Here is an 11946-nt window from a genome sequence, read left to right as displayed (position 1 = left end):
AGGCATTAGTCAAGTGACTGAGAAGGTAGTGAGACATAGAGACAAAACTTTTGGCAACAGCATCTAAGCATCAGGAAACCAGTTCAAATGCCTACATCATAATAAGGTCAGGATCTTGAAGTGCATAGTTAACCCCTGTGAAATGTCATACATAATAAGTAAGGCAAGTTAGACAAATAAAGCATATGAACAAGGGGTCTTAGTTATTATGACTTAATCACAAGAAAGCATTTCAGGCCATAGCATCTATTTACAGCTCAGCATCTAGGAATAATCCAATGCCCAAATGCCAAAATAATGTCACCTGTTAATAAGTTAGCAAACCTATTAGGTTCATCCCATGGCAATCATTTTTCTCACATGTAACATTAAAAACACTGTTTTTACCCAGTTCAAGTAAGAATACAGAAGATGTGGGTGAACCTGTGTATACTATCCCCTTACCCTACTTCTCACCATCTCCTTCCCAATCTCCCATTTAAAAATAGATAAACCAAGAACCTGCTGTCATTGTCCTTGGAAGGTACGGTTATGTTGTGCCTGAGTAAAGGCCACCGTATAAAATAATAATAGTATTACTGTATCCAAGAGAGAAGTTCTGAGAAGGGTTTTCACCATGCAACAATTCAGAGACCCTCTTCATTTGTCTGGAGGTTTGGTACACCTTGTCAGTGACTCTACCAATCAAAATAGGACACATTTGAACCTTTCTCCCAGATATTTGAACGTCCAGGTCTCTCGCAGTTGTATTTTCCTCTTCTCTACGGTTATTCCTCCCCTGATCATAACAGCAACCAGCTATATAACTTAGTCTATTTTGAATACCACCTAATATGCTTTTCCCGTTCTCATTCTCCATATCTAGTCTCCCCGTACAATGCTAGTGTTTCTATAGAAACACCATTTAACCTTGGAATTTTATCTTTTTGACTCCTTTCTCTTGTCTAACATTTCTTTCTTTTTTTTTTTTTTTTTTGTGGTACACGGGCCTCTCACTGTTGTGGCCTCTCCCATTGCGGAGCACAGGCTCTGGACGCACAGGCTCAGCGGCCATGGCTCGTGGGCCCAGCTGCTCCGCGGCACGTGGGATCTTCCCGGACCGGGGCACGAACCCGTGTCCCCTGCATCGGCAGGCAGACTCTCAACCACTGCGCCACCAGGGAAGCCCCATTGTCTGACATTTCTAATCACAGTTTCTAAACTATTCACAAGCTTCCATTATCTCTTTCCTGCTGTGATTATAATACTCTTCTAAAGGGCATCCTGGATTCTAGTCCTTCTTCTGCTCCCAACCATCTGTATGTACTCTCAGTATAATCTTTTCAAAATTAATCTCCTGGTTATTTTACTCTTTGCACATGATAGCAGACACAATGCATGATGCTGCTTGTCACACCAGTCACACAAAAGGATTGCATTTCCCAGCCACTAGATTGGAACCACATGGCTGTATTCTGGCACATAGAAATACGAACTGACGCAATGCATCACATCTGGTGATGACACATGAAAGCCACTTTCCCCTCTGCCATCTCTCTCTTTCCCTTCCTTGATGATCTGGGAAGCCATGTCATCAGAGAGCAGCATCATCAGATTGAGGGAGCCTGGATACCCAGCTGATTGGAGAGAAGAAAGACATGACCACCCCACGGCAGACTTTTCACAAGCAAGAAATAAATGTTCTTATACTAAGTCACTGACTTTTCAGGATTTGCCTGTTGCAGAACTTGAGTTATTTACTTAATATTCTCTGAAACCTTCATTTTATTTCTAGAAAACAACCTGTTACTTAGACAATTAAGGTTCTTCTTGATCTGTTTCTAACCAAGCCAAGCGTGGCTGAGATGCCAGACCCTGAGTTTAATATTTTACATATAACCTCTCATTCACCTTTATAACAACCTAATGAGGGAAACTGAGGTTCCAAGAGGTTAAATCATTTACACCAGCTCACACAGCTAACAAAGTGGGTGGGACTAACACCAAAGCCCACGCTCTTTTGACTACACCTAATTTTTCTACCTCTTTGGCCAGTTGCTCTCCTGGAGATGTTTCGAAAACATGCTCTGTCGTCCAATACACTTGAGACTGCCTCACATCATACCTTCCTTTAGCTGCGGGTCTAGCTAGAAACAGGGCCTCGGTTGCCTGGGAGTGATTACAAGCACTGAAGAAGTTCTTTCCGATTAGAGGGGCAGCTATTTAGCTGCGCTCATTAAAGAACTGTAGTGCACCATGTAAAGGGAGCCAGGTTTTGTGCCCCAGTTTCTGGGGTCACAGCAGGTCTATCAGCAACAAATCTTACTGCTCTGTGAAAGGATGCTATAAACCAATACACGTGAAGGAGCCTTGAGAAGTTACGCAGCCCTGTGCAAACGTGCAGTGGGGTTGTATATTTACTTTCTCCCTAAGTCTGGGAGTGACATCACCTGGCCACCGCGGCAACAAACATTAGGAGCCTTCCATCCTGACTATCAAACTCATCTCATAGTGTTTCCATTAATAGCTGGCAAAGCTCCACTGAGAGCTGTAATAATCCCCAGGAGCTGTGTGAGCTGTTCTGAAGAACAAGTGTTGGTATAGAAACAAAGCAGAATTGAAAGCTCATCAACAGTCCTGGGCAGACCTAGCTTCTAGGGCAGAAGTGGGCTTCATGTTCAAAGACTTATATCAGGTTAAAACATCCTATTTTATTTAAACAGAAAGTCTCTGTTGGTAGCCACACAACTTTGACCAGATAGAAGATTTTCTGTGTGTTACTCAGTGTAAGGACATGCAAAAGTTTCCCAATATGATATTCTTATAACTTGGAAGAATTAGTAACTCCTATCATGCAACCCTTGGATCATGTGCTAATGAAGAAGATGCTCTAATAATTAGGCTTAAAGCCCACTGAATGTAACACCTTCCAATTAGCACTCCCCAGCATGAATACTGCCATTATCATTAAACAACAAAGACAAAAATGGGTATCAATCCACATAATAGAAAATAATTGATGAAGTTGAAGGGCGTGATTATTTGTGATTACTTTACAGTCATGCACAGAAAGTAGGAGAACCACAGCTAGTGGTTAATCTCTGGCTACCTCTTTGAAGATAATGAAATTGGCTTCCTACTGATGATTATTCATTAACAATTAATTCTTTCTCAGTGATCTGCCTCATTTTCAGCTTCTCACTACAAACATGCAATGGAATAATTACAAGTGGAAATGAAAAAGCAATTAGTGGCAGATAATGCCAACATCTGATTAAAAAACAGTAGAACAGATTAGCAGTTCTATAACTGCAAGTCTGCTGCCTTCAGCAGGGAGGTGTAAGTCACCCAGTTATACTGCACTTCAAGCTGTGCTTTCTCTTTTATTGCTTCCCCTCCATGATGGTCTGCCACATTAAATGCTCCCTTTTATTCTAGGGGGCATTGGCTTGTTGTAAATACCTTCTACGGACTAAGTAGTATTTGAGATGATTTGTGATCCTACATGCTGAAATTCTAAAAGGCACTGTCTCATAATATAATGCTAAAACCTGTATCTATATACCTTTCTTTGGGGATCACAGAAAATACCACCATACATTTCTTTACTTTTGTTTCGGCTTAACCCCTGTTTAGATAAGTGTCTTCAGAAGAAGAGTATCACTAAATCAAAAACAAGCACCTTCTTTAAGCAGTTTGGCTCTTTTCCTACCTGCATCCATGGTTGCCTTGGTCTTATAGGTTGGCTTCTCGCCTTGCAATAATGTGGGACACAAACTGACAGTGAATTTTCACTTAACATTTACTAAGGGTTAAGATAGTTCTGGCTGCTGTATAAATAATCCTTCAATAAAAGGCTTATAATTTCACTGTTCTCAGCGTTCCAGCTGGTGTGTCAGCACTTCATATGATGTAGAACTACACAGGGAGTGTCAAAACCATCAATTCAGAAGGCAAATAAAAGCAATTCTCTTTTAAATAACTTGGCATATGTGTTAATATGAAGGTCTGGTTAAGATCTTGTCATTGAATCTGACATGGTAGGAGTGTAGACCAGGCTGCTTTAGGAAATCAGCTTTCGGAAAAAACTGTGTACTTAACTATAAAATTATTTGGTTTTTATTATTTTACCAGATCCACAAAGATCAAAATAATAAAGAAAGAAGGCATGAAATGGAAATAAAGCAAATTTTGATGAGCTGATATTTAGCTGATATGTACCAGTATGGTGTTCCTTATGACCAGTTAAATATCTGTTAAGACTGGTCATTTCTTGTTCAGTATGGCTGTGGAAGATTTTGGATATCACCCTTTAATATAATACAATGTTATTAAGCATCATTTATGTACCTTGAACTGTGTAGGTACATTGATATTAGACATAGTATCCTAGCCTTCCACCAGCTCAAAATCTAGTGGGAGAGAAAGACATGTAAATAAGTGGAATAAAATGTGATGATTGCTACATCTGGGGCATTTACAGGGTATGAAAGGGAGCTTGACAAGGTAAAAGCAGGAGCAATAGTGACTAGAAAGACTTTGTAAGCAGATAACGCTTGAATTAAATCTTGGAAGGTGTTGTTCTTGCAGGCAACAACAGAGCAAAGGGCATTACAGGAAGTGGGGAATATATGAATCAAGGCACAGAGGTAGGACACAGGCTGGCATGTTTGCAGAATGCTGGTGATTAAGTACAGCCAGCCAGCAGGGGGTCAGGATGAGACCTGCAAAGAGAGAAGCTGGAAAGATAGGTAGCCCCCTCATGGAAGGCTTATATGCTGTGCTAAATTCAACTTTAGGAAGTGAAAACCCTTCTGTTTCCTCAGGCAGGTATTCATTAAGATAAAATTTTTATGTCTCTACAGAATTCAAAACTCACAAGTCACACACATACGTGATGGAAAGTTCTCTATAAAACCTAAGTATCTTGACTTGAAACGTGGTTGTCTATTTCTTAGAGTAGTAACATAAATTGATTCATAAAGACAATGCACCTTGGAGCTATCTCTTTAGTATCTTTATTCTGGAAAACTAAAATTCTGTCATATCAATGGAAAAATCCCTGAAAAGTAGGAGTAGAACTATTATGCCGTTTATAAATTAATCACATACTTTGATTTTGTAAAATGCAAAGTCTAACAAGGTCTCACTATGTGATCTTAGTGAAAATTATTTAATGTCTGCATGCCTCAGTTTTCTCACAAGTGGGTTGTATCTATTAAGGAGCTTAACTAGAGAACAGGATTGATTAATAAACCAGAAACCTTCATCTGCTTATGAAATATCCCCAAGATTCATATGCCACAAACCTTCCATTAGGAAGTGTGGTTAAATATAGCAAAGATAGAACCAAATAAAATGAAACATCAGTGATCTTCTTAAGAGAAGATGGATTGCAGGTGAAAGTAAAGAAATACATTTTTGTAAACTCTACTAGGTACCCACTTACATACCTTGACTTGGAGGGGTGAGAGATGAGGTGAGGGCAGGCCATGGGAGAGACAGGGACCAACAACCTTGGAGAACTTTTCTCTCTGATGTGGATCAACAGCACTGTTAAACTCTCCATCGGAGCTGGAAGAAGAGAAATGCATAACCTTATCAAACTCCAAGTCGGGGGTGTCACGACTTTTCTGGCTCAGATTCTCAGTACTGTGAAGGGTCCAGTTGATATTTAGGAACCTCCTTATGAATCGTAAAGTAGCCCCTTATCTGGAGTAGTAAGGTGGGCTCTGAAAGAAATGTTGATCAAACCCTACTTAAAGGTATGCATTCTTTGTCACAAACAAATACTAATCAGAGGTGGTGCGCACACACACACACACACACACACACACACACACACACACAAGAGGCCCAATTTTTTTAAAATCAATTTTCTTTGCTCAGTGCTTGCACCTCTTCTCATCTTTAATTTACACTGATCCCTCAAGTGGTTTTAAAGCATGATTTCTATGCTGATGATTTCCAAATTTATAACTACAGTTCTGACCAAACGTGAACTTGATTTGTGGATGCCCCTGCCCACTCAAGCAGCTTCATGTGATGACTAATGAGCATCTCAGAGCATCAGGTTTTCAACTTGACTCGATTCCAGTTCCTCCTCACATCTGTCCTTCTCCCTAAGTTTTCTTCATCAGAGAATGACAACGAAAACCCAAGGCTTGTCCTGGACTCTTCTCTTTATCTTATACTCTAAATCTAATCCATCAACAAATATTGTTTACTTTACCTTGAAAGAGTATAAGAATCTGACGACATCTAATCTCTTCCATTGTTACCACCACTTACAGGCCTCTGCCTATCATCCAAACCTCTGCAATAGGCTTCTACCTGGTCTTCCTGTTCCATTGCCTACCCTCTCCATTGGCAAAGGAATCCTTTAAAACACAAATCTTAATGCTTCCCTATTCAAAATCTCACAAGGCTTTGCATCTCAACGTAAAATCCAAATGCCATGACCGCCAAGCCTAGTTGTGAATGGGCCCCAGGCTACTTCTCCAGTCTCATTCCCTACCACTCTTCCCATCACTCATTCTCTTGGCTTTCTCAGGGCTCTCTTTGTTGAGGGGATGAGAGACTAAGTTGGTTCAGGGAAGACAATCAAGAATTCCGTTGCAGACACATTGATTTTAATGTACTTGTGACATGTCCTAGAGATGTCAAGAAGGCAGTTTCAACGTGGATCTGGAGTCCCAGCATGAAGGTCTGGGACTAGAGATATATATTTGCAAGTCATCTGCACATAGCATCATTTGAAACTCTTGGCATGGATGTCCCAGAGAGAGGAGATAAGGGATCTAGAACTACAGTATATCAAAGTCTGGTAGAGGAATATGACATTATAAAAGAGAATGATAAGCAGCCTCCAAGAGGGAAGGGGAAAATTGGGAGAGTGATTTGGTACAAGCCCAGGAGGTGAGAAATGTTGACAGCTGGTATCAACAATTCTCTTTCAGGAAGTTAAGATAGCGAGGGGAGATGACGCAGTTGCGGGAGAGAGATGTGGGGTCATGCAAAAAATGTTATTTTTATGGGTGAGATTTGAACATACTTAAAAGCTGATAAGAATTGTACATTTGAAGGGAGAGTGATAACAAGTAAACAGTTTTTTAAAGAGGGAGGGAAATAAATAACATCACTAGTTTGAGAAGGGGGGATGCCTTGGAATCAGAAACACAGCTGACAGCTTAGAAAATAAACATTTAAGGAGTTTTTCAAAAAATATTTGATGGTGGATGTCTAAATACAAATATTATACCTTAAAATTATAAGAGAAAAAAATAAATGAAAGAAATCTCAGGTAATACAGTTAAAGGAAAATAAAACAAACAAAAAACACTGAGAAGCAAATAAAATTAAAAAACAAAAGTATATATAGAGAGATAAGGAGTAGGAGGGAGAGTCACTCTAAAAAAAAGACAATAAAAATTATATATAAAATAGATGACTAATAAGGACCTACTGTATAGCACAGGGAACTCTACTCAGTACTCTGTAATGGCATGTATGGGAAAAGAATCTAAAAAAGAGTGGATATATGTATTTGTATAACAGATTCACTTTGCTATATACCTGAAACTAACACAACATTGTAAGTCAATTATACTCCAATAAACATTTTAAAATAAAATAAAACAAAACAAACCACCACCACACACACAAAAAAAGAATAGGATAAATCTATTACTGAAACAGATTTCCAAATATTTGGTCAAAAAATGAAAACCTATATGCTACATACAAAAGATCTATATGTGACACACATAATAAAACAAAAGAAAGGAAAATGTTGGAACATATTTATTATTTATTTATTCATTAAGCAGTTTAACTTGTTTTAAAGATGGCTACAGTCTAAGATGAAAGTATAATTGTTATAACCTTAAATGTTGAATAATTTAGTATCAAAGTATTTATGAAGCAAAACTAAAAAAGGCAGAAAAAACAGAAAAGTAATGAGAAACTTTAGCTCTCATTTTTAAAGAAGAGCAGATAAAAGTGAATAAGGATATAGAGGACATGAATAATACCATTACTGAAGTTTATTTAACAGTTATACCATGAGTTCTATACCCTGTAAAGAGGGATTCACCATTTCTCAAGTGTCTGGAAAATTTACCACAAAATGGTCATATGTAATAACCCCCTAAAAACCAATACAAATATCCTAAAATAGACATAATATAAGCCATTTTCATAGATCACAGTACAATAAAATTCCATAAGTAACTTTAGCTCAACAAACTTTTGGAAGGAGCCATTTGCAAGAATGTGTTTTAATAGAATATGTCAAGGATAATGAAAACCGTGGTGCTTACCCACTCACCAGTCACTCTCCCTGGACAAGTATTTATGGAGGTATTTATCAAGCAAATAATAATAATTTTCAGAATATTTTCAGTGACTTCTTTCAATGAATTTTTTACAAGGTTATTCAGACTAATATAATAATCCAGCTTAGTCCAATCAGGGTATTTGTCCCACAGACTCAAATCTGCAAATATCACATTCATTTTTGATTTCATGTGGAATAATAATAGAAGTTTGTTTACCTTGAAAGAGTAAATTTAGTCTGTTTAAGGGAGAGAAGATATATCACTGACATGCTGATGTGCAAAGCCAATCTAAATGATGTATATGTTCCTACTCATTGTGTAGATATTATCACCAAAGACATGAAGTTTTTCTCCAAATTACCACAGAAAACAGTAATTGTTTGTAATCAGTGCTGATACTTTCTCAAAGCTGAGAAAAAGTAGAACATTCAATTTGCCTGTCCTTAATGTAACTGACAATCATTATAGCTTCATGAGGTCCTCTCCCTTAAATTTTTAAAAACACCTCTGGAGAGCTTCTAGGATGCACGACATAGTGAGTAGATCTTATTTCCAGAACAACAGCTTGAACACATGGAACAAGTTTTTCTTTTTGGATACCACTGCCTTAGCACCATCTGTGCATAACCCAATACATCAGTTGCATGTTATTGTTTACCTTGAAGTTATCAATAATTTTAAAGTTTCTTCCAAGTTGTAAGAGTTAATAAAGATTGGCCAAACAACATTTCTTCTTGGGCTCCTTTATCCAAATCATATCTCACAAACACCAGAAGATCAACTGACTGGCTAATATCAGGGAATTCATCTTAGAGTCTCCAGGGAGTATTATGGATGTTTTTGTAATCAGGATAATAAATGCAGCCCCATATTTGGACTGTATTTGTCGTTGTTTGATATATTATTATATTTGACAGAGTTGCTCCACCAGATTTTTTTTCCCTTGCCTTGTCCCAGAGAGCATCACTTGCACTGGCTGGAAGCCAAACAGTAACGGATGTCTCATCAATAACTTGGGCAACTCTAACTCTGGCAATTCAACCTAACACTGTAAACAAGACTTCCGCAACTTCTGCAGTTTCATCTCCTACCGCCCTGTGCTGATGTTCCTGTTACTCGTATGTCTTCAACACTTCCCACAGTAGTCCATGTACATTTCAAAACTGACGTTTGAGACAGAATGCTTTCTTGCCAGAACTCTGAGTGTCCCCAAACATGCTATATATAATGGAAGAATTTACATTCATTTTCAGTCCACTAAAATCCAAATATCAAATAATTTTCACTATATTTGCATGATATATTTTGTTTTCTTTACAGCTAGTGTTTTTACAACAGTAGCAGGTGGTTTCAGGTGGTTTATCAATTTGACCTTCCTACTATTCTGAAAGCATATGACTGATGTCACTGCAAACACCACTGCACCTCTATTTCCATCAGCATCTTCAAGCAATAAGCTTTAAAAGACGTATTTATAAAGCCCTGGACCGTGATAGGTTCAAGAAAAAAGGAAATCAAAGAGTGCACAGTCCCAAATGCAGTTTATAATTGATATTTTACAATTCAAAATGATATGTAGGTGCATCAAATGAAAGAACACCATAATTACACAAAAATTCAGTATATGAGAATCCACTTTAGTGACCAAACAAGCTGTATCATGCTAACATCCTAATAGTTTAACTTCAAAGGGTCTTATTAGGTATGCCCGAGCACCATCACAAGATTCATGTGGCCTATGTAGGTTGCACCCTGTGCTAACTACTTTAGCCTCACCCCATGTAAAAATACATGAAATCACTGATTTGATTAAAAGTTAAAATTTTAGAATACACATTTAAATAACTACGTAAATCATCTTAAATCCCATGGTATGCATATCATATATTTTGAAATACTGTATGTTTAAAAGTATAGATGCTAAAGTCTGATCTTCTGTGATTAAATTTCAGCTCTAACTAGTATTTCATACCAGTAAACTGCAGGGGGCCTTCGTGGAGGCACAGTGGTTAAGAATCTGCCTTCCAGTGCAGGGGACACAGGTTCAATCCCTGGTCCGGGAAGATCCCACATGCCGCGGAGCAACTAAGCCCGTGCACCACAACTACTGAGCCTGCGCTCTGGATCCAGCGAGCCACAACTACTGAACCCACATGACACAACTACTGAAGCCCGTGTGCCTAGAGCCTGCACTCTGCAACAAGAGAAGCCACCGCAATGAGAAGCCCATGCACTGCAACGAAGAGTAGCCCCTGCTCGCCACAACTAGAGAAAGCCCACACACAGCAATGAAGACCCAATGCAGCCAAAAAAATAAAATAAAATAAATAAAAATAAAAATAAATAAACTGCAGGACTTGGAGCAAGCTATTGATACATAATTTTCTAATCTTCAGTTCTTTGACCAATAAAAGGAACAATAATAGTATCCTTTTATCACTGAGTTATTGTGAAGATTAAATGAAATTATCCATGTGTAGTGTCTGGAAGATACTAAATTTTTAATAAATCTTGACTACACGATGATACAAAACTAGGTTTGTATAGGCTTTTTTGCTGTTGTTGTTAACTAAGAATATTAGGATTTGTATTTGTATATCAGCCCATTAACTGTAGTCCCTAGGTGATTAAGCAGCAATCACTGCAGAGAACAAAAAACAAGTTAGCCCAGCTGTACTAAAGCGACTTTTAGCTGGAAGAGTTAATGACTAAAGCTGGACTTTCTATGTATTTTCAAAGGTTGTGCACAGTTGTATTTGCATAAATAGTTATACAATTTCTTATGATCATGCAACCAATAATACTGATAGTTAATATTAAATTGAATACTGGCTATACGAGCTGCTTTATAGCTATTACCTAAATGATTTCTTACAACATCCCTGGGACACCATGTATCATTACTTTTCCTATTTCAAAAATGAGGAATCTGAGGTGCTGAGAAGTTATATAATTTGCCCATAACCATAGAGCTAGTAACTAGGAGAACCATGATTCAGATAGAGTTCATTCATAATCCCAGGAAATGAGTTTGTGACTTTTATATTTTGTTGCCATTTAACAGAAACTAAGTCCAGAATTCAGTTGCATAACAATATTTCCTAGGGATAATCTAGTAGAATCACATTTCCAGAATATTGGGAGCTTTTGAAAAATTAAATATCCCACAATTAATAGAGATTAATTTTAGAATCATTGCTTTAAAGTTAATAAGTGTATGAATTTTTCTCTGCTGGAAGTTTTAATCACTTTTAAGCACATCTGTTAAATATATTAATGACATATGACAGAGAGGCTAGAATAATTCTCAGCAATCATTAGGATCATTTTGCTAAGCATTTTGTACTCTGGGTAGAAGTTCTCTCTGCTACAATTACAAGGTTTCTGAAATAGTAAGAGTGCAAAATTCAGAGTGATTAAATCACAACTTTACTCCATCATTAAGAAATTTTATCATAATGGGGTTACACTGTATCTTGAAATATTCCATCATAAATTTTTGATTTTTCTTTCATTTAAAAATGCATGTGGGACTTCCCTGGTGGTCCAGTGGTAAAGAATCTGCCTTCCAATGCAGGGGATGCGGGTTCGATCCCTGGTTGGGGAACTAAGATCCCACATACCACAG

The 11946-nt window shown here is 37.8% G+C and overlaps 1 long non-coding RNA gene across 1 annotated transcript in view; it reads right to left on the bottom strand.

Annotated features, from left to right (window-relative positions):
- Nucleotides 1–5449: 5449 nt before the first annotated feature.
- Nucleotides 5450–11946, bottom strand: part of LOC309809764 — a 128006-nt gene continuing 121509 nt past the window's right edge. Inside the window, exon 3 of the long non-coding RNA XR_014294898.1 lies at nucleotides 5450–5553. This is a non-coding gene — a long non-coding RNA (uncharacterized lncRNA). The remainder of the gene's footprint in view (nucleotides 5554–11946) is intronic.

The sequence above is a fragment of the Mesoplodon mirus genome (genome assembly GCF_964341445.2).
Source record: "Mesoplodon mirus genome assembly, chromosome: 8".
Lineage (NCBI taxonomy): Eukaryota > Metazoa > Chordata > Mammalia > Artiodactyla > Ziphiidae > Mesoplodon > Mesoplodon mirus.
The sequence above is the reverse complement of the archived record's forward strand: the minus strand, read 5'-3'. Positions and strand labels throughout refer to the sequence as shown.